General features: G+C 37.9%; 1 protein-coding gene and 1 long non-coding RNA gene across 4 annotated transcripts in view; both read left to right on the top strand.

Moving 5' to 3' along the window:
* LOC105470974 (RNA binding motif single stranded interacting protein 3) overlaps positions 1-23193 on the top strand; it is a 1471638-nt gene that overhangs the window by 18227 nt on the left and 1430218 nt on the right. The window lies entirely within an intron of this gene.
* Positions 1-23193, top strand: part of LOC105470968 (uncharacterized) — a 184899-nt gene that overhangs the window by 17827 nt on the left and 143879 nt on the right. Inside the window, exon 1 of one of the 2 annotated variants that reach the window (XR_011619591.1) lies at positions 611-9283. The exons of the other annotated variant lie outside the window; for it this stretch is intronic. This is a non-coding gene — a long non-coding RNA (uncharacterized lncRNA). Of the gene's footprint in view, positions 1-610; positions 9284-23193 lie in introns of those variants that run through there. 2 annotated transcript variants of the gene reach the window in all.

Raw genomic sequence — 23193 nt, 5'->3', positions numbered from 1 at the left:
GGCTAGTGATGATGAGCATTTTTTCATGTGTCTGTTGGCTGCATAAATGTCTTCTTTTGAGAAATGTCTGTTCATATCCTTTGCCCACTTTTTGATGGGGTTGTTAGTTTTTTTCTTGTACATTTGTTTGAGTTCTTTGTAGGTTCTAGATATTGCCCTTTGTCAGATGAGTAGATTGCAAAAATTTTCTCCCATTCTGTAGGTTGCCTGTTCACTCTGATGGTAGTTTCTTTTGCTGTGCAGAAGCTCTTTAGTTTAATTAGATCCCATTTGTCAATTTTGGCTTTCGGTTCCATTGCTTTTGGTGTTTTAAACATGAAGTCCTTGCCCATGCCTATGTCCTGAAAGGTATTACCTAGTTTTTCTTCTAGGGTTTTTATGGTTTTATATCTAACATTTAAGCCTTTAATCCGTCTTGAATTAATTTTTGTATAAGGTGTAAGGAAGGGATCCTGTTTCAGCTTTCTACTTATGGCTAGCCAGTTTGCCCAGCGCCATTTATTAAATAGGGAATCCTTTTCCCATTTCTTGTTTTTGTCAGGTTTGTCAAAGATCAGATGGTTGTAGATGTGTGGTATTATTTCTGAGGGCTCTGTTCTGTTCCATTGGTCTATATGTCTGTTTTGGTACCAGTACCATGCTGTTTTGGTTACTGTAGCCTTGTAGTATAGTTTGAAGTCAGGTAGCGTGATGCCTCCAGCTTTGTTCTTTTGGCTTAGGACTGTCTTGGCAATGCAGGCTCTTTTTTGGTTCCATATGAACTTTAAAGTAGTTTTTTCCCAATTCTGTGAAGAAAGTCATTGGTAGCTTAATGGGGATGGCATTGAATCTATAAATTACCTTGGGCAGTATGGCCATTTTCACGATATTGATTCTTCCTATCCATGAGCATGGAATGTTCTTCCATTTGTTTGTGTCCTCTTTTATTTCATTGAGCAGTGGTTTGTAGTTCTCCTTGAAGAGGTCCTTCACATCCCTTGTAAGTTGTATTCCTAGCTATTTTATTCTCTTTGAAGCAATTGTGAATGGGAGTTCACTCATGATTTGGCTCTCTGTTTGTCTGTTATTGGTGTATAAGAATGCTAGTAATTTTTGCACATTGATTTTGTATCCTGAGACTTTGCTGAAGTTGCTTATCAGCTGAAGGAGATTTTGGGCTGAGACGATGGGGTTTTCTGAATATACAATCATGTCATCTGCAAACAGGGACAATTTGACTTCCTCTTTTCCTAATTGAATACCCTTTATTTCTTTCTCTTGCCCAATAGCCCTGGCCAGAACTTCCAACACTATGTTGAGTAGGAGTGGTGAGAGAGGGCATCCCTGTCTTGTGCCAGTTTTCAAGGGGAATGCTTCCAGTTTTTGCCCATTGAGTATGATATTGGCTGTGGGTTTGTCATAAATAGCTCTTATTATTTTGAGATATGTTCTACCAATACCGAATTTATTGAGAGTTTTTAGCATGAAGGGCTGTCAAATTTTGTCAAAGGCCTTTTCTGCATCTATTGAGATAATCATGTGGTCTTTGTCTTTGGTTCTGTTTATATGCTAGATTATGTTTATTGATATGCACATGTTGAACCAGCCTTGCATCCCAGGGATGAAGCCCACTTGATCACAGTGGATAAGCTTTTTGATGTGCTGCTGGATTCGGTTTGCCAGTATTTTATTGAGGATTTTTGCCTCGATGTTCATCAGGGATATTGGTCTAAAGTTCTCTTTTTTTGGTTGTGTCTCTGCCAGGCTTTGGTATCAGGATGATGTTGGCCTCATAAAATGAGTTAGGGAGGATTCCCTCTTTTTGTATTGATTGGAATAGTTTCAGAAGGAATGGTACCAACTCCTCCTTGTACCTCTGGTAGAATTCGGCTGTGAATCCGTCTGGTCCTGGACTTTTTTTGGTTGGTAGGCTATTAATTATTGCCTCAATTTCAGAGCCTGTTATTGGGCTATTCAGAGATTCAACTTCTTCCTGGTTTAGTCTTGGGAGAGTGTATGTGTCCAGGACTTTATCCATTTCTTCTAGCTTTTCTAGTTTATTTGTGTAGAGGTGTTTATAGTATTCTCTAATGGTAGTTTGTGTTTCTATGGGGTCCGTAGTGATATCCCCTTTGTCATTTTTTATTGTGTCTATTTGATTCTTCTCTCTTTTCTTCTTTATTAGTCTTGCTAGCAGTCTATCAATTTTCTTGATCTTTTCTAAAAACCAACTCCTGGATTCACTGATTTTTTTGGAGGGTTTTTTATGTCTCTATCTCCTTCAGTTCTGCTCTGATCTTAGTTATTTCTTGCCTTCTGCTAGCTTTTGAATGTGTTTGCTCTTGCTTCTCTAGTTCTTTTAATTGTGATGTTAGGGTGTCAATGTTAGATCTTTCCAGCTTTCTCTTGTGGGCATTTAGTGATATAAATTTCCCTCTACACACTGCTTTAAATGTGACCCAGAGATTCTGGTATGTTGTATCCTTGTTATCATCGGTTTCAAAGAACATCTTTATTTTTGTCTTCATTTCGTTATGTACCCAGTAGTCATTCAGGAGCAGGTTGTTCAGTTTCCATGTAGTTGAGTGGTTTTGATTGAGTTTCTTAATTGTGAGTTCTAGTTTGATTGCACTGTGGTCTGAGAGACAGTTTGTTATAATTTCTGTTCTTGTACATTTGCTGAGGAGTGCTTTACTTCCAACTATGTGGTCAATTTTGGACTAAGTGCGATGTGGCACTGAGAAGAATGTATATTCTGTTGATTTGGGGTGGAGAGTTCTGTAGATGTCTATTAGGTCTGCTTTCTGCAGAGGAGAGTTCAATTCGTGGATATACTTTTTAACTTTCTGTCTCGTTGATCTGTCTAATGTTGACAGTAGGGTGTTAAAGTCTCCTATTATTATTGTGTGGGAGTCTAAGTCTCTTTGTAAGTTTCTAAGGACTTGCTTTATGAATCTGGGTGCTCCTGTATTCAGCGTGTATATATTTAGGATAGTTAGCTCTTCTTGTTGCCTGATACAGTTTTCTGACAAGGGGTTGTGTTGCCAGTCCTTGTCAGCGTGCCACCTACTGTGATGTAAGAGCGAGTGATGGTTCCTGCAAACCGTAAAGAGGGAAATGAGCCACTACACGTTCTTTGCTTTCTGTTCTTCAGTAATCATGTCAATATGATCAAACACTGTGACACTTCCAACAAGTCAGCCAGTCACAATGTGGAGGCAGTGAGAGATTTTTTTCCACCTCTTAAGTATCCTCAGTCAAGAAAGATAAAACTAAAGTAGTTTGGTGCGAGGGTTCTCAATCATAGAATGGTAGTGATGCAGTGTGCTGTGTAGCAGCAAAAGCATCAAATTGCCCTGAAGTCTTCATTTTATGTGAAATGTGAGGCTCTTAAGAAATAGTCTCTGATTCCCTGAATGAATTATATGTTATGTTCAATTATCCATGTTTTCTTCAGTGCTACCAGCCAACACCCCTTCCTCAGAATGAATTAAACCTTTAAATTTGCCTTTCACATGAGCCAATGATAAGTTCATGAGTAAAACCTTTGCTGTCTTGTTAAAAAGAGCCTGTAACCCAGGTAGAACTGATTTCATCTATGACTCAGTTCGAGAAAACTCAAGGTAATACACAATGCCTGGCACAGTCTATTCCCCTATTCCAGGAAACATCAAACATAATTAAAGATAGGCAAAGCTTTTCAGCCTAAAGTAGAGCTAACTTTCTCTTTCTTTCTCTCTGTCTGTATATTGAACAAGCTAGTAAATTCATTATCTATTGGTGAATAGTAAATTAGCCCAAAACTTAGCAGCTTAAGGAACAATAAGTATTTATTATCTCACATAGTTTCTGGAGGTCAGGAATTCAAGCAACTTACCTGCAGGGTTCTGGATCATGGTGTCTCATGAAGTCGCAGCACAGGTGTCAGCTCGGACCACAGCCATCTAAAGGCTTGACTGGACCTGGATGATTGGCTTCCAATATGGCCCAGTCATGTGGCTGGCAAGTTAGTGCTGGTGGTGGGTGGGGGGCCTGAATTCCTTGCCACCTGAATCTTTCCACAGGGCTTCTTTAGTATCCTTACAACATTGCAGCTGTTTTCTCGCAGACTAGTGATTCAAGTGAGAGGAAGGTGGAAGCCACAATTTTTTTTTTATGACTTAGCCTTGGAAATCACACTCTGGCATGTTTGCAGTGCCAAATTGTATAGACAGAGCAGCCCTATGCAGTGTGGCAGGGGGAAGCACAGAGGTATGAATATGAAGAGGTGAGAACCACTGGGGGCCTTCTTGGAGGTGAGCTCCTGTAGCCAGTTACTTGGAAAGATTCCTCAACCTGTTCTTAATTTTTATTTGCATAGAGATAAAAATTTTAGTAAAGGTTCTTTCTAAACTTAGGAAGGTCATAACTATCCTAGGCTTTTCACATAAGCAAGAATATGAAGCTTAGCTTATATTTGACCAATATTTATTTATTTATTTATTTATTTATTTATTTATTTATTTATTTGCTGTTAATAACACCTGTCAGATATCCTGGCTGGAAATTTTAAAAGATGCTGGTTGTTCAATTTTTAAAAATCCTCTTAATATGTTGTGATTACATGTATCTAGATTTTTCTTTTTGTCTCTTGCTTAGTTGAACTGGTCTTAAATCTTTTTTCATGTAACTTTCCTCTATGGAATCTGCATTAGATTGAACTGCTACTGACAAACCTAAAGGTGTATAATGTCTCACACACAATAGAGCTTCATTTCTCACTTTTATCACAGTCTAAGATGTGTGTTTGGTCAGTGGATGGCTTTCTTTATGCAGTGATCTACTGGCTCCTTTCATCTTTTGCTTCTGCCATCCTTGATGGCCACATCATCATCTGCATCCAGTCTGAGGAAGGGTAAGAGGGTGGAGATGCTAATGCCATTTACATTCCGCTGGAGGGAACCAGTTATATGACTATGACTGGTCCAGGAGCTAGGAAATGTGATTACTCCCGAGGCAGTTGCTTCCCAGACACAAGTGTATTCTCTAGAAGTAGAAGTTGCAGGGGGGATTTTATAGAAGGGCAACCATCTCTACCTGAGATCCCAGGCTTCAGAACTTAGCTGCCTTGGAACATTTTGTAAGAACTAGAATTATGTATATTTGAGATTTTGTGACAAAAGTTAATGTTACTTCACTTTATAAGTTAAATTTAAAATAATGTGAACCCAATTCTGTAATAAAAATTTCAGCAAGAATCACTTAAATTTCAAAGTTGGAAGCCAAGCACATTGTAAAGTGTTTATACTATTGATACATGGAGGGAAGTGGGCATCACTTTGGACTGATAAATATAAAAGCTCACAGTCGTTTTGAGGATTATTCTGGAATAATATGAGGCTTTCAAGATATCAACCCTTTCATAGGGAAGCAATCAGCTTTGTTTACACAAAATATCTCGAACTTATATTTATATCCCTGTTCGTAGTAATACTTCAGTTTGCATATATCTCAACCATCTATTTTCTCCTCAGTGTTAACATGGTCCTCTTCCAGTTGAGGTACTTTTGAGCTGTTGTTGCCTTTGCTTTTCTAATTGTTGTTATTATTATCAACACCACCACTTATCCAGCACTTACTGGGGCCAGGCATTAACCAAGTACTTTGCTTATCTTTTATCTAATTTAATCCTCACAAAACCTTGTTAAGTAAGAACATCACCCTAATTTGACCATTACACTGAATTTCAAAGGCTAAGGTGCAGTTAATGGTAGAGTTGGGATTTAAATATATTCTGCCTGGTACAAAGCCCTTACTTTCTTCCACCTCATGGTGTGCATCAGACTAACTGCAATATAATAAGTTTGTTTGACTTTTTGTTCTTATATCTCTGGGGCAAATTAAATCCTGTTTCTTGATCCTTAAATCACATTGTGGAGGTATCTTCCTACTCTTTTAAAAATCATTCCTGATCCCAGATAGGGCCTTCTTAATTCTGAACAGGCATTTTATTTCATGTGTTGCCTTTGCATGCTCATAAATGGCTTAAACAATGTTTCCACTATCCTTTCTTAGAGCGTGGGTCTCCTTTGTGAATAAATTTGCAGGCATCTTGAAGAAAATGGAGTGCGGGCCGTTAACCATTTTGTCTTTTTAGAAAAGAATCCAATTGTCTGTGACCAAATGTCAGGATTGATAATTCTTGTGAAGGCACTTTGGAAAGAATTCTATTACCAACTTTATCAACCCTTTTCATTCTGTCCCACACTACCAACTCATTGGTAAACTGGTAAATGGATTTAGCTGATACAGATTTTCCCATTTGCTGGACTTGCAAACCCATGTTGTCTTCAACAGTTCCTTTCTTGGTCTAGCCTCATTGAATCAGTCTTTGCAAGTGGTAAAAAGAACAGACTTTTAAATCAGACAGCTTTGCATTGGAATCCTGGCTGAGAACCTTTATAACTGTGTATGGTGTTTGAGAAATTACTTAATTTTTCAATGCATCAGTCTTTAATTTTGTAAATGGAAATGATGACGCCTAAAGACCTAAACAAGGACACATAAACAAAAATGCTTAGTGTCAGAAGACCAGTAGGTCCCGAGAAATTCTACTGCTACATCGACTTGTTTAAAAAACAGTGTCAGTTAGGAATGCAGCAAGTAGCAACAACAACAACAAAAGCATGAAACATAGCCAGAGAAGTCAGGATTGATTTTTCTCACCTAGTAAGTCTGTAGGTTGGTGGCTAGTAATGTTGGTTCAGGACCTCTGTGGCATCAGAGCTGTAATCTCCGTGATTCTCTTGGCTTTATCCTCAGGCTAGCAAGATGGCCTCTGAAACTTCAGACATTATATTCATGTACAAGATGAGAGGAAGAAGGAGACACCAGCTGTGCTTTTCTCTATTATCAAGTAAACACAAAAATTTTTCAGAAACTCCCCAGCAATTTTTAACTGATGTCTCATTGGTTGGGTTGTGTCACATGACCATTCCCAGCTGCAAGATGGGCTTGGACGATGACTATCTAGCTTTGTCAGTTTCAACAGAGGAACTGAGCAAAGACTCTATTCACAGTCTCATTTGTTGATGGAGTGGCATGGGATTGGGGGTATAGGAAGTAAAAAAGAGGAATGTGTACAATGTTAGGTTGTGAAAGAAAGCATGGTGGAAAAAATGACTGCATAACAGTAGGACTGAGGCTTAAATAGTAGAGAGGAGAGGAGTGTTTCAGAAAGACCCTAAAGAATAATGATAGGTAGAGAAAAGAGTGGGGGTTGCCAGGTCATAGAAATGGGATACAGTGACACCTAAGCATTGTATGCATTTCATGTTTGGGAGTTGGTAGAAACTTGGTGGCTCTAGGATGGGGTGTGTGTGTGTGTGTGTGTGTGTGTGTGTATGTGTGTGTATGATGTAGCTGATGTTGTGGGGGAGCGTTAAGACTGGAAAGATAAATTAAAACTAGACTTTAAAGAGCCTTGTGCATAGCAGGAAGCAGTTTGGACTTTGGCAGCTGGGAATGGTCATGTGACACAACCCAACCAATGAGACATCAGTTAAAAATTGCTGGGGAGTTTCTGAAAAATTTTTGTGTTTACTTTATAACAGAGAAAAGCACAGCTGGTATCTCCCTCTTCCTCTCATCTTGTACATGAATATAATGTCTGGAGTTTCAGAGGCCATCTTGCTAGCCTGAGGACAAAGCCAAGCTGGGGAGGGTACTAGATGGCTTTAACATGAGCTTAGGATTGAACTGGAGTGAAGAAGTAGCTAATGCAGGTTATGGGGTATTGGGCTAATGCTGTGAGGATAAAAGTAGAGGAGACAACAAATACCAGAGAGCTTTAGACAGTGGGCATGATGAGACTTGTCCTGATTTACTGGAAGAATAACAGAGGGAGGAGTTAAGAATAACCCTGAGACGTCTAGCTTGAGTGCATGATGATACTATTGAGTAGAGGAAAAGGAATACTGGAAAGGAGCAGGATTTGGGGGAGAGAATAATGATTCTGGCTTTAAACAAACAGAATTGAAAGGGCCTGCAGGAGTTCTAAAGATTAGAGATTCGATTCTAAAGGCCAGGAGAGAGGTTGATGGAAGGTACAGTTACAGAGTAGCAGCTGACATCAACCTAGGGCAACATGCAGAGTGCTAGGGCAGCATGCAACCTAGGCCAAAAAGGAAAAGGCAGAGGAAGAGAAGAAACGAAGAGGGAGTGGCGTTCTGAAGAGGAGTGGGCATCCAGTAATTCAGAGAATTCACGCAGAATGGGAGAGACGACATTGATTCTGAACACTACTTTAACTTCATTTGTCTCTGACATGTCTCTGACATGTTTCCTTTTTTGAATATTCCCTTGTCTACACCCTTATTTCCTTGTTATCTGAACTGTTACATGACATCTACTTTCTGTTTAGTTTTGTACAAAGTATTAAGCTATTCTCTACAAGATATTTGTAAAACTAAAATAAATGCTGGATTTTTTTTCTGCTTAAAAGCAACATAGGCTCATTATGAGAAAAATCAGAAAATACTGATAGGTAAAAATAAGAGAAAAACGCTCATAATCCTACTACCCAGTAATTACCACTGCCAAGATCTTGGTATATATTTTTCTTGACTAATATTTTTGAACACAAATACACACGCAATTTAACATAAATTAGGACACTCTGTACACGTTGTATTGCAACCTGCTTTCTTAAATGTTGCAATATACTGTATCATAAAAATGTTAAATGCTCATCTAACAGCATTATTTTTCATGGATGAATAATATTCCACTCAATTTCTATATAATTTTAGACAATTCTTCCCTTAATGTTATACTTTAAGGTTGCTTTTAATTTTTCCCTATTATAAACAGGGCTGCAGAGAGCATTCTTGTACATAAATGTGAGTATACTTTAATGGATAAATGTTAATGCGAGGAAGTATCTTTAAGATAAGTGCTTAGAAAGGGATCACTGGCTTTTCCAATATCCTTTTGAGTGTTGCTCTCAATTTCCTCCCACACACCCAATGTCAAAAAAGCTCCATTGTGGACTTCTCCTATTCTTCTTACAATTATTATGAAAGTAACTCTTTGCTCTTCTCTGCACATGACTTGTTCTCATGATACAGAGCATTTCCTGAGGAGCCACCAAAGTGTTTGAAGGGATGTGAAGGGAGAACCAGAAGCAAAGGTCAGACAGAACAGCATCTCATCGTGAAGAACAATTTGATAATGCATTTCCAGTAAAGGAAGAACTTGCCACTGAAGCAGGGTCAGCTGTTATCCTCTGCAGCGAAAAAGAGAAGAAACAGGTTAAATCTCTAGGGTGGGTGATTTAAGTTACCTACATGAAATCATTTCCTGGTATTGTAGGCTATTAAGCTTTGAGAGGTTCTCTTGGGTGTGACTTTGGAGTCCTATTGGGAAACCTTTAGGCGTTTTTAGAATCTCTTTTGGCAGGGGTGGTTAAGTGGACTTTTGTCAGAATGAGATGCCCCTCTCGGTGATCTCTAAAGGCCACTGTTAAGCCCATGAAGTCAGTCTTCAACCTGGGAGATGTGCCATTACTCACGGTGGATTGCGCTTGGGTCAGGCGATTAGCATTGAAGCCTGTTTTCTGTGTATGTTTGTGTGAACCGCTCTACAGAGTTGATTGAAATCTGAAGTTATTTTTCCACTTCAATTCTTTTGTCCATGAATAGTGCTTCTGTGAGAAAAGAGATCAGTGTTGTTTATTGTTGCTGCTTTTGTTTTCTTATAGCTGGAAGCTTTTTCTATCAATACAAATTCCGATTCCTGATGAAAGATCAGAGTTAGTCACATGTAATCTGTATATCCAGGGTTACTCTAAGTGACACCGTTTTCAACCTTCTGTAGAAATCACTTTGATTCTAATCTATTTCTTCATTTCTTATATTTTGGGCTTTTGTTAGAAATATTTTCCTTTTCCTTTGGGGCTAAATGCCTGATGGAGAAAGTATAGGCGGACAGCCGAAAATTTTTCTCTCTAAATAAAAGATCACAGAAGGTGCCTGAGGAGATTTAGACCTTGGGAAAACTAAAATGAGCATTTTAATTCACTCTTCTGGGACTATTTTACATTTTTCTGGTGGGAGGGAGCTTTGTTAGCCTCTCCTTTTTAAAGTATTTTGTCAGTGAGTACTAATTTGATATTTTAGTGCTATATCGATGGCAAATGTGATTAATAAATGAAGAAGATAGGAGTTTTGAATCAGGGGACTATGACCATGTCATGTTGGATTTTTAACACTGAAATATTTATTCAGTTATAGAAAAAATATTTAGAAAGTAAGTTCTCCTGCCTTTTTGGATTTCATGTGAAAAATAAGAAAGTGTGGAACTGCTGTCTCCCCGAAAAGTTTCCTGATTTTTTGTGCTCTTGACTGCATCTTTTTCCAGTACTGATAAGTCAGTTTATGATGCCTTCCCCTTGAAAATAATGATATTGGTTTCACTGGGGAGGTGCCATTGTGGGAAATAGCTGATCAGTTAGAATCAGTGCAAATATGTGCAGAACAGTGAGGAAAGGAGGCTCGTGACTCTGGAGACTTATGATCTGTTCCTGGCTGCCTAGAACTAGCTCTTAGGCATCTTTTCATTTTTCTATACATGGCCCAAGTAGGACAGACACTAGTCTGAGAGCCAGGGACCCTAACTTCTCACAACCTTCTACTAATGTACTGCATGTAAATGTCTAAGCAAGGCTTTCTCCTGTCGTTTTCTCCTATGTATAACTAATAGGACTACTTCCAAATTATAGACAAATTTGAGTAAGGATTTAGTATCAAGGATTATACAATTTATTTAAGTGCTCCAAAATGCTCTGAGTATATTTGTGTCACTTTCTAAATCACAAAACAAATCCAAACATGTAAAATGATGAAGTAGGTGTTGATGATTACTAAGATACTGGATTTTTTAATTGAATTCCTTAGTTATGAAGAAATTCATAAGAAACAAATGACAATCTGGAAGGTAAACATGGGCATGTGGGAAAACTTGGTAAGTAAAAGACAAAGGATTAAAGGTATGGTTCCTGTCTGCTGTGAGCTGGCAGGTGCAGGGGAAACTGAAAAGGTGGGTGAAATATAGAGTCTTTTGGAGGCCGTGGCAGGCCAATCACTTGAGGCCAGATATTCGAGATTAGCCTGGTCAACATGGTGAAACCCTGTCTCTACCCAATATACAAAAATTGGCTGGCGGTGGTGGTGCACACCTGTAATCCCAGCTACCCGGGAAGCTGAGGCAGGAGAATTGCTGGAACTCTGGAGGTGGAGATTGTAGTGAGCCAAGATTGTGCCACTGCACTCCAGCCTGGGTGACAGAGCAAGACCCTGTCTCAAAAAAAAAAAAAAAAAAGTATTTTAGAGAGGGCTTAATGTGTAGTGTTTGGTATTTGTTGCTCTTTCCTATGCAAGGCTGCTTCTCATTTGTTTTATTTTCAGTTTTCTCCTTTACCCTTCTATGCCCCTTTACCCCATTTCAATTCTCCTCTTCCACATAGGCACCTACTCTAGAGGAGCCATCATTTAAAAAAGGTGCATCCATATGAAATATGGCATCTTGTTTTGTATATTATACTATGATTCTCTGTTGGTTTCTTAATTTACTCAAAACTATGTGTTTGATATCGACTTATATTTTTTGTGTAACTGGTTTGCTTCAGTAGCGATTGTATTATATTGCAAATATGCATCCATCATATTTTACTGATTCATTTCCCTGGTGATAGGCGGTCTCACTCCCAGCTATGGCAAGCAACACTCTATTGTGTCAAAATGTTTCTGTGGTAGTTTGAGGTTGGATTGTCTGGTTATAGCGTATATAGTAAATAATGTGTATCACTTTCAAGTATGGTTATATTTATTATTATTAGTGCAAGCACATTTGTGAGAAACATATATGAAAATTATTCTGAACCATCACTTAAAATTTTCCATTCTTATGGGAATTCTTAGTTGCATTTCTTTTATTAATAGTAAATTTGAGCATCTCTTTCTGTGTTTGTGAGCCATTTGGATTTCCCCTACTGTGATGTGATATGTGTACGGGAGAGAGTGTAATTTTGGATAACATACTAATATAAGTTTGGAAGCTGCCCTAATTCTTAATAGCTACCTTATCTATCTAAAGGAATCAACTGCTGATCCCATCAGTAAGTTACTCTCAGTAAAGGCAAAGAATTAGGGTTGGGTGCCATGGCTCATGCCTATAATCCCAGCACTTTGGGAGGCCAAGGTGGGTGGATCACCTGAGGTCAGGAGTTTGAGACCAGACTGGCCAACATGGCAAAACCCAATCTCTACTAAAAAAATACAAAAAAAATTAGCAGGGCTTGGTGGTGTGCGCCTGTAATCCCAGCTACTCAGGAGGCTGAGGCAGGAGAGTCACTTGAACTTGGGAGGTGGAGGTTGCAGTGAGCCAAGATCACGCCATTGCACTCCAGCCTGGGCTACAAGAGTGAAACTCCATCTCAAACAAAACAAAACAAAACAAAACAAAACAAAGGATTAATAAGATTTCCTTCTCTTCCTACCTCTACCACCAGATAGAGAATTAAAAGCTTTGTTACCACCAGTTTCTAAAAGCTAAGAAAATTTCTGTGCATCCCATTGCAGGCAAGATATTTGACCCTATTAATGGAGGCACTAGTCTGATAGAGACTATCCAAGAGAAGTCTGAGTCAGAGACTCTAACTTCTCGTAATAACCCACTGTTAACATATTGAATAAATTTATGTAAGATTTTCTCTCCTTACGTGTCATATTTAAAATAAATAATAGGAACCAATACTTCCAAGTGACAGGCACATTCAAGTGTGTATCTAATATCAAGCAATATAACATTTTTACTTTTCCAGGGCTGGCATGTAAGGAGCTTGGAAGACGTCTTCCTCATCCACACAATAAGACAAATCATGCTGAATAAACTGAAAAATTAACAACTCTTACAGCTTTCAGAGAACTGAAGGGTCATAGGGCAAATGACTGCCCCCAAAATTGGAGAGACAGGGAGATACAGAGAATTACAATTTTACCTGAGTAGAAACCCCAAAGGAACAACTTCTGGGGAAAGCAGTGCTAGAGTAGGGACACCTAAACTATAATTAATGAATTGCTGGAGGCTCACTGTGGACAAGTTAGACAGTTAAGAACTCCAGGAAACCTAGTCTTAGGGGGTTGCTCCCACACTTTTGTGAGTTTTATCTACAGGAGCTCTACAGGTTCTCATAGTGAATACTGGAGAAAAATCCAATTGTACTTCTGACAAGGGGCACATTTTTAAATATGCCCAAGTGTTCTGTCCTTCTTAAGATCTGCCCTTGAAATAAACCATTTCACCAAAGCCTAACAGACTGGTCTTTTATCAAAGCCTAAGAGGCCATGGGGAAGGGAAGTCCCTTCTAGTTTTGCCTGACATGTGTTGGGCAGTAAAAGGGGGCGCAGAAAAACATTTGTAAAGTTTACAACCCAGGGGCATAGGTTCACTAAAACTGAGACCTACTCACAGGACTGCAGAATGTGTCCCCGCCCCTCACAGCTCAGCACCACATCACTACAGGTCTATTTACTACAGCTCCTTTTACCCAGTAAATGTCTCATTTTCAACAAAAAAAAATTACAAGGCATACTAAAAGACAAAAAACACAGTTCGAAGAGACAGAGCAAGCATCAGAATCAGACTCAGATAGGGCAAGAATGTCAGAATTGTTGGAAAGGGCATTATTAATATGCTAAAGACGCTAATGAAAAAAGTAGACAACAATCAAGACCAGCTGGGTAATGTAAGTAGAAAAATGAAGATTCTAAGAATCAAAAAAGAAATGCTACAAATAAAAACTACTGTAACAGAATTGAAGAATGCCTTTGATGGACTCATTTGTAAAACTCTTAATTGCCTCTGATGTTATGAGAATACAGTATTCAAATGTCACTTTAAATTTTAAAACAAGTCTTAACTTTACTCTCTCTGTGAAACACATTGCTTTTTATGTGATACTTTCTGGTGCTGCTTATTTCATTCTTGACTTTGAAATGTTCACGGAAGGGAAAAGGGGAGTTTTTGAAGAAATAGTATGGGAACCAGAACATTATGCAGTGCCTTCGAAGGTATGATGTACAACTAGACATTGATTCTGGGTGAAATCAGCAAATTTTCATTTAGAAATTATTTGGCGAAAATTATTTTTGTCTCAATGAAGTTAAATTCAAATTGTGGCATAAAAGATTCTGACATCAGCTTTAAAATTTGGATACTTAAAATTTGGGAGGTGTGAAGATGAAAATTAGAAAATAAAATGTTATAAAATACTAAAATATTTTATTTATGATTTACATTACTTTTTTGGTCAGTATATTTTATCAATACTTTTTTTTTTCCCCAGAGAAATCTTGCATTTCATGTTTGGTGGTGCTATATAGCTTGTTGCTTGTTTTTAACTGACAATAGTCATCAACTATGTTTGGCTTATGCAAAAGACTGCAAATTAGGCTGGGCGTGGTGGCTCATGCCTGTAACTCCAGCACTTTGGGAGGTCCAGGAGGGCAGATCACTTGAGGTCAGTAGTTCGAGACCAGCCTGGCCAACATGATGAAACCCTGTCTTTACTAAAAATACAAAAATTAGCTGGGCATGGTGGTGCGTGCCTGTAGTCCTACCTACTCTGGAGGCTGAGGTATGAGAATCGCTTAAACCTGAGAGGTGGAGGTTTCAGTGAGCCAAGATCTTGCCACTGCACCCCAGCCTGGGCCACAGAGTGAGACACTGTCTCAAAAAAAAAAAAAAAAAAAAAAAAAAAAGTGCAAATTAAAAATAAAAATAAATAGGAACAGACAAAATAAATGTGTTAGGAGCATTTTATAATATGTAAGCATAGCAGCAAAGCACATTTAAGATGGACATTGCTTTTGTTTTATTATTTTTTCATGGGATCATCAAAAACATACTTTTCTGCAACTTGCTTTTGTCAATCACATATTACCAGCATCTTTCCAAGTCATTGCAAACAGATTTGTCTTATTCTTTACCTATTTTATAAATATAAAATAATTTGTTAAAACATTGCCTATTTATGCCATTGCCTATGTATTTGCTTTTAAGTAGAGTGCTTCAGTAGTTATAATTACATAATATATCTTTAAGTAGTCATGCTAGTGTTTCTGTAGGGTAAATTGTTAAAATTATAGAGATTACAAAGTCATGATTGTAGTCATTTAACATGTCAATAGTGACTGTCAAATTCCCTCCAGAAAGGATGCTCTAGCCTCCTTTCCTCTGAGAGGAAAATGCCTGTTTGTCACACATTCACCACAACTCAACATCATCAATCTTTGTATTTTTTGTCAATCTGATACCCTTCAATTGGTATCTATAGGATTCTGGCTCAAGATGGTAGACTGATCACATGTGTCTGATTCTTCTTTCTAGTAACATTACAGATTTTTTTTTTTTTTAAACAATGGAACTATAATAGCACTGAGCAAGAACATTCCTTAACTATCAATGGCCAGAAGTGTTGAAGAACATGTGGAAGACAGAAAGCATCCGTTCAATCAGTGGACTGATGGAGAAAGCTCAGTAGAAACAAAAATTCAGAGCAGCTTCAAGTCTGGGGGTCAATAGAGAGCTTGAACGAGTCACAGAGCAATCATCCAAGTTACTCATTTCATAGAACTGTGTTTCTAATAACATGGACATTTGATTGCCCCTCTGAGCCTTTATTAATCAGAACAGTTTAGAGGAATAGGCTTTTGCTCTTGAGCTAAGACTGAAGAACTGCTTCCTAAAGAAAATGATTTGTCTGGTGGTAGATCTCAGTGAGAATATAGGAATCTATAGCGAAGCAGGGTGGTGTATGTAGGAAGTCCCGATCTCCACAACAGATACAGTCAGGTAAACTGAAGAAAAGGTAAGTCCTTGGGAAGGAAATACAGCAAAGGCTTCCATTCCTGTGGTAATTGTGTCTGTCCTCAGTCTCTTTGCATGCCTCATGCCCCAGCAGACTCCAGGGTGCGCACCTGTTGACATCTCAATTACACTATTGTCCCTCCTAGAACCTGCAGTCAGCCCTTTCATTCAAGGGAGAGATGCCTGTGGAAGCAAATATATATAGCTTTCAAGTAAGTCCATGTTACAAAGGTTAGCAGACGTTTGATGAAAACACTGAGGAAAATCTTGAAAGAGTGAAAATAAACAGAACAACTAAAGTAAATAGAAATAGTTTTAATAATGGAAAAACTTTAAATTAATGTTCTCAGAATAAATCGCTTTCATCCTGAATATAGCAAGAGTTTATGAAAATAGGAAAAACAGATAGCTGACATTAAAAAATCAATAGATGGCCTAAATAATCTAATGGGACTGAAGACCATGTTGCTGTTCTTAAAGATAGCATCAAGGAAACCTTTGATAATGTACAGTAAAATGAATCAGAAAATAAGAAAATAATACTAAGATGGGAGCAGAGGTCTAGACAGCTAATGTGACTCTAATGGGAACTCCAGAGAACAAGAAAAAGAAAAAGAAAGAATAGAGAAAAGGACATAGCCCAAAAACAATAGAAGAGTTTTGTTTTGTTTAGTAAAATAAATATAACTCTTCAGATTGAAAGATTCCAGTAAGTACCAAGTGGAATGAAGGAAACGAAAACCTACTGCTAGCTTAGTGTTCAGCCTTCGGTAATTAACCACTCCTCTACGATATGTTAGAACTGGCTGTTAATGCTACTTAGGGATCAGAGTGGAAGCAGGGAGATACTGGTTCTTTACCTTTCTGAAATATCTAGTACTTAACGACTCAGTGATCATGAAACAAGAAAGGGGCCATTTTTGTCCCATAAGGAGAGTATCAGCCTGAGAAAGAATCCACCACAGAGAAGACCAGGCCTGAGAGATAGCAAGAAAGAGACACAGATCTAATAACATTGTTTGAAATCATCAGTCTGGCCATATCTGATTTTAGTACTACTGCATGGGATTCATATTAGGACCAAAGAATTGGAGATGCATTTCTGCATGAAAGTTGTGAGAATACACTTCATGTATCCTAGAGGAATTCTAGTACTCTGAGGATAAAGAGAAGATCCTAAAAGCTTCCAAAGAGGAGAAACAAATTACTTACCAAGAAATAAGACATGACATTCTACCTTTTGTCAGCAACACTGGATAGCCGACAAAAAAGCAGTGTTTTCTTGTTTCTTTTCTTTGTTATTTTTTGTTTGTTTGTTTGTTTTTCTGAGACAGAGTCTCATTCTGTTATCCAGGCTGGAGTGCGGTGGTGGGATCTTGGCTCACCTCAACCTCCAGCGGGTTCAAACGATTCTCCTGCCTCAGCCTCCCGAGTAGCTGGGATTATAGGCACCTGCCACCATGCCTGGCTAATTTTTTTTTTTTTTTTTTTTTTTGTATTTTTAGTAGAGACAGGGTTTTACCATGTTGACCAGAGTATTTTCAAAATGCTGGGAAGGCAGGGAAAGGTTTGAAACTGGCATTCTATACTTGTCACATTACCAATCAGGCATGAAGGCCAATGAAGATATTTTTGGGTGTGCAATAATTCAGGAAGTTTATGAAGAGATTGTAGTAGGAGGTATTTCAGCAATATGATAAAAGAGTAAGACTTAGGAGAACTAAAGGAAGCTAGAAAGAAGGTAAGGTTAATTGGTGTGGGGACCTGAAAATGTCTCCTCCAATTAGAAGTGATTTAGGACAACAGATTCCTTGTGTGTTACTCTTCTTGGTTCTAAAGTGAATAATAGCTACACGTTTATAAAAATCATAAACATTCTTAATTGGTTTTCCAATTTTAGAATTAGCCTATGTGGACAAAGCATGGAAGATTGACTTAACAGTCTAAAGGCAAAATGTATATGCTTGAAAGTGCAGTGATTGCAAATGGGGGCAAAATGATTTGCTTTAAACAAGTATGAAAGAAATGTAACTTCCCTGAGCAAAATCTTGTGGAACTGGTGTCTGTCTGAATAGAGGAATGACCATGAGTCCACATTAGAGGCAGGGCGAAGGGAGAATGAAGACACATCACTTGGGAATGTTGTTGTATCTGAGCTGAGACAGGCTCCGCAGAAAAAAGGGCTTAGGTGTGATAAGTCTAAGAGGGTCAGACCAGCGGTTGTGCTCCTGGCCGGGACCAGTGTTTGCTCTCTAGGAAAGCATTCAGACCATTAGATTATCATCCCTTTCCCTAGGACCCTCTGTTACCTAAAATTGAATATGTAATTTTTTTGTTGATGTGGTTTTGGTTAGAAGGCATAAAATGTACTCACTTTTTTGAGAAAGAGGATTACATGTGATAAAATGATGCCTTGTGTCTTAAATACTTAAAAAGAGGAAGAGGGAGAAAGCATTGTTCCGCTTTTACCTTCGCCATTTGAAATTGGTGTGAAAGGGCTTAGCCTCTTTTCAGAGAAATTAGAGTCTCACGTTCCAAGTGCATAAACACAGAAAAGAGAAACAAAACATGCTAATTGGTGATTAAAGGAGAAAAGTTCAATATTTTTTGACTGTATGGCAAAAGCTTATATTCCCAAGAATAAACATTTCTAATGAGATCCAAAGACCACAGGGCAAAAGAAAATGGGATAGTAAAGGCTTTTTAATAATCTAAAATAGCTAGGGAGAAACAAAGACAGTTTTCAGGCTTTAGTGAAAGTTATTTGCTATTGTGTTAGAAAAAAGAACCCAATGTTTAGATTGATTTTTTTTTTTTGTTTTTCAACCACTTGAGTTGGTATGATTTTTCGAAATCATTCTTTCTCCTTCTCTACTGTTAACATGTAGCTATAATTTGGTTTCTCCGACTTGGGATCTTTTAAGGTAAAGGAGATATGAAAACTTGAGGATATGGAATGGACTTTATCACAGGCTAGGGTTAGGCAAAAAAGAAGAAATGAAGTCATCTTTAAGGAAGCAACTGGAGAAGAAGCCAGAGCTGTGCTACTGAAAGTGGACACTCCGTACTCACTGACTGTCATCAAGGGATGACTTTATGAAGCATGCACATGTGATGGAAGCATTATGAATTCAAGTACTATAGAAGAAAAACAGACAATATTTAGAAATTGATATATATATATATTTAAAAAAGAGAATGATCCAAGAAACATACTTCTAGAAATGAGCTCATTAAAAAGAAAAAAAAAATTATGTAAAAGCACATGGGAAGAAAAATGTGACAATAGAAAAGCCTTGTGTGGCTCTTACCTGTTATGTGTTAGCAGTGCTAGAATAATGATGGTGAATGTACCAGTAGAGATAACATTCTAGATATTTATAAGTAATACCATTTAAAATAGTTCTTGGACACCTTTGTTAGTATATGGCAACCCAAATGAACAATCATACCAATAGATATAATTTATACAAAAAGACATGGAATCTATTGAGAGAAGCAGGCTATACCCCAAATACTAGCTAATATTTACAGAGTTCTTACTCTGTGCCAGGCACTATGCTAAATGCATTTGATGTATGGTCTCATTTAATTCTCACTGCAGTTTTTTTGAGGTAGGGGCCTTGTACAGATGAAGCTTCAAGAGACTGAACAACTTTGTAAGATCTCACCAGTAAGTAGCAGGCTTGGGTTACGAATTCAGATCCTCTGAGTTTGTAGCCATGCTCTGAACCACTCTGTTATTATAAGGGTGTTATTGCTGCTGCTATTAAAGTGATGTAAGTAGTATTCTCATACAAAGAATAGAAATTTCACTGATGCAAGGAGTAACTTTTTACCACAAAGGCCTACATTGATTTTCACCTCAGCTTCAAATAAACTATTAATTAATAAATAAAAATCAAAATGACAGCTGCAATTTCTGAGTACTTCGTACATGCTGGGTATAGTATTTGACATGTATCTTCTCATTTAATTATACTATGAACTCTGGGAGGCATTAAGTCAAATGATTAAGGAGGCAAGTCAGAGTCATACAGCCTGGGTTCAAATACCATCTCTTGGCATTACTAGCTGGCTGCCTTCAGCAAGTCTTATTTTCACCGAACTTCAAGATCCGCACCTGTAAGTGGCAATAGTAATACCACCTTCATCAGAAAGTGGTGAGGTTTAAATTGCTAATCAGAATAATGTTTGGAACATAGTAATTGCTCAAGTGTTAGGTTTTTTTTAATTTTTATTTTATTTTTTTTTTAATATTCTAATCTAGGTGAGAAAATGGAGACTCAGAAGTTAAATAACCTGCCCAAGGTCAATAGTTCTCATATAGCAAAGATGGGATTCTGATCTTTCTCTATACCGCAAACCTCAGTCTTTGCTCTTAAGCCCTCTGTTGTACTACCCTCCTAGGATATGACCTCACAACTGTTTTCTAAGTATCATTCAGGGTGCTTTTCCTCCTAATTTAATCTGTGAACAGGTTGCCTGTTGAGCATGGATATGTCAAGGTTAAGGCAATGAATAAATTAGGAAATTGACACAGTTGCAGGTGACCCATTTTTTAAAGATTGAATTTAAAAGCACTTTCTCTTCAAAAGAAACTGGATTAAGTAGAACTACCTGGTTTTACTAAAACATGGAACATCTATTTGAAGAAACATTTAGAATATTTTATTTCCAATGGTGGCTTGTTCATAAATGCATAACGTTAAAAAAAGGAAGCAGAGCTTTTAGTTTCAGACTTTGAAGTTTTTTAAAAAAGAAGCACAATAGGCTGTATAATCCATATCCAAAGTGCAGGATAGCATGAAGAAGTACAAATAAAGCAGGTCTCAAATGGTTATATTCAGGGGAATCTGGTTGTAAGGTAGTATTAAAAGGTGGTGTAATGAGCTCTTTATAAGTTAACTATATGACCTTCGGCTTTTATTTTCTGTAGGTTTTTTTTTCTTTTAAAAATGTTTTAGGAAACCATGATATATCAGAGACCATGAATTGTGTAATGGTGTGCATTTAACTAAAAGGAAAAAGGTCAAACTTGGCCAATGGCAATGTCCAGAATATCCTGTCCCAAACCTGCTGGGGATCTCATCACAGAAAGACATTAATTTTGTGAATTTGTCACATTCAGGACCCAATCTCACTAAGCTCAGAACATTCATTTGTCAGTGCACTGCTAGTGGTTTCTTCTCTCAGTTGTGGACTCAGAAACTTTTTACCCTAATGTATAAAATGAGCAGATCAACTGATGAAGGTACAGTGAATCCCAAGACACATGTCACCAGCTAACCCACAATCTCCCTGTAGGGCACAGACAACAAATTATAGTCATCTGGTTGCTTAGTGAGGCTGTAAGCAGCTGAGGTGAGTGAGTTACATGATTTAAATGTTTAATGACATGAGGATAAGACGGTTGATTACATCAATTCCACAAAAGAGCAAGACCTGCCGCTAGGACCAGATTCTCTAAAGTATACTTGGATGAGCACTGCCAACTATGACTCCTCTGTGTGATCCCAGGCAAGTTCCTTGTCTCACTGTGTCTCAAGTTCCCTACCTGTAAAAAATGTGTGAGTAAATGGTTTGACGACATGCTTGGCCATGATATTCCATTATCATCTTCGCTATCCAGGCTTCAACTGCCAACAACCTCCTTTCTTCACACAGAGGCCATTGTAGCTCTCTAAAGTGACTTTGCACATCTTTGATTTTTAAAGTTTAGTTCATAGAAGAAAACATTTTTTTCTGACTTCCAAGTTCTTGTAGGTTCCAAATAAAGAAAGCAATAGTAATGGGGGGCTTTTTTTTTTTTTTTTTTTTTTTTTTTTTTTAAGAGGGTATCCATATAGCCAAGTTAAAACTGGTTAGGGTCTTTCAGTGTTGATAAAACACATGGTATCCTGCCAAAAGTCTATAGAAAGGAGACCTGTCTATGTAAACTATCTATTTTTAACTTCCTCTGGTGTAGCTTTTCTTTCTTTCTTTTCCTTAAATATTTGTATCAGGATAAAAAGCATTGCCTTTCCTCAAATTTTTCATGAATATGTTTCACTTTCCAATAGAACAGAGCATGAGCATGAGCTTGCTGTTTTCCTCCTGATTTTAATGACTGTGCTTGCAGGGAACAAAGAGAGTGGGCCTTTATGCTGCAGAGACAGTTGATAATTGACACCTGCTTCCAAACAATTACTGCATGTGCAATATTTAATTCAGCTGTTTTTTAGCTTTGGATTTTTATGAGAAAACAATTTTAGCATAACTCTGTAAATCTCTTTTCTCTCTTGGCCTCAGACTGTGTATTTAGATACTATTATCCCCTGTTTGGGGTCAGATATTTGCTGGGGTAGTGCATTGTCTTATTCTCTTTCTGCTGCCATAACCGACTACCACAGACTGGGAAATTTACAAACAATACAAGTTTATTCAGCTACAGTTCTGGGGGCTGGGAAGCTCAAGAGCATGGTGCCAACATATGGTGAGAGCCTTCATGCTGCCTCCTCCCATGGCAGAAGGACAGAAGGGTAAGAGAGTACACGTGAGAGCCATTAGCAAGAAGAGATCAAACTTGTTTTTATAACAAGTCCACTCGGTTGATAACTCACCTACTTCCACGATGATGACATTAATCCATTAATGAGGGCACAGCCCTCATGACCTAATCGCCTCTTATTAGGCCCTATCCCTCCAACATTGTTGCATTGGGAATTAAGTTTCCAATATGGGAACTTGGGGGGGACACATTCAAACCATAGCATGCCTGATCTAATTTCTTTTAGAAAAAAATAAGCTATTACCTATGGAAATGTGGAGTTGGACTCATAATTTAGTATTTTATTTTGAACATTTGGCAGCCATTTTCTTGTTTTCATTCAAATCAAGGAGTTAGAGTTCAAAAGTAAATCATTTTCACGTTATGAGTCTTGACTTCACAGTGTTTCCCCTTGATGTTTCTGTGAAATGTGTTATCCTGGATTAGTACAAAATCAGGCCCCAATGCTTCAGTATTAAATATCACACAGCTGTATTAACTTTTTATGAGATGAAACTGAGCTGCAAAACATTACGTGTGGATTTTGGAGGGGATTGTTTCTGACTGGTGAGTTATGATGGCTGGGTTTTTATCTGTAGTACTAGAGTTGGGCTGATTGGATTAATGCATTTTAGGCATATAAACCTGAATTATAAAGAAGAGAAGTATGTTCTCATTGCAAGTAATTCTTTATAAGTAATGATGTCACTGTATGAGCTTTTTAAGCTACTGAAATATAGTCCAGATGATTGGGAAAGGCTTATATTTCTCGATTCCCT

Source organism: Macaca nemestrina, chromosome 2 (genome assembly GCF_043159975.1).
Source record: "Macaca nemestrina isolate mMacNem1 chromosome 2, mMacNem.hap1, whole genome shotgun sequence".
NCBI lineage: Eukaryota > Metazoa > Chordata > Mammalia > Primates > Cercopithecidae > Macaca > Macaca nemestrina.
This window is presented reverse-complemented; position numbering and strand designations above follow the sequence as displayed.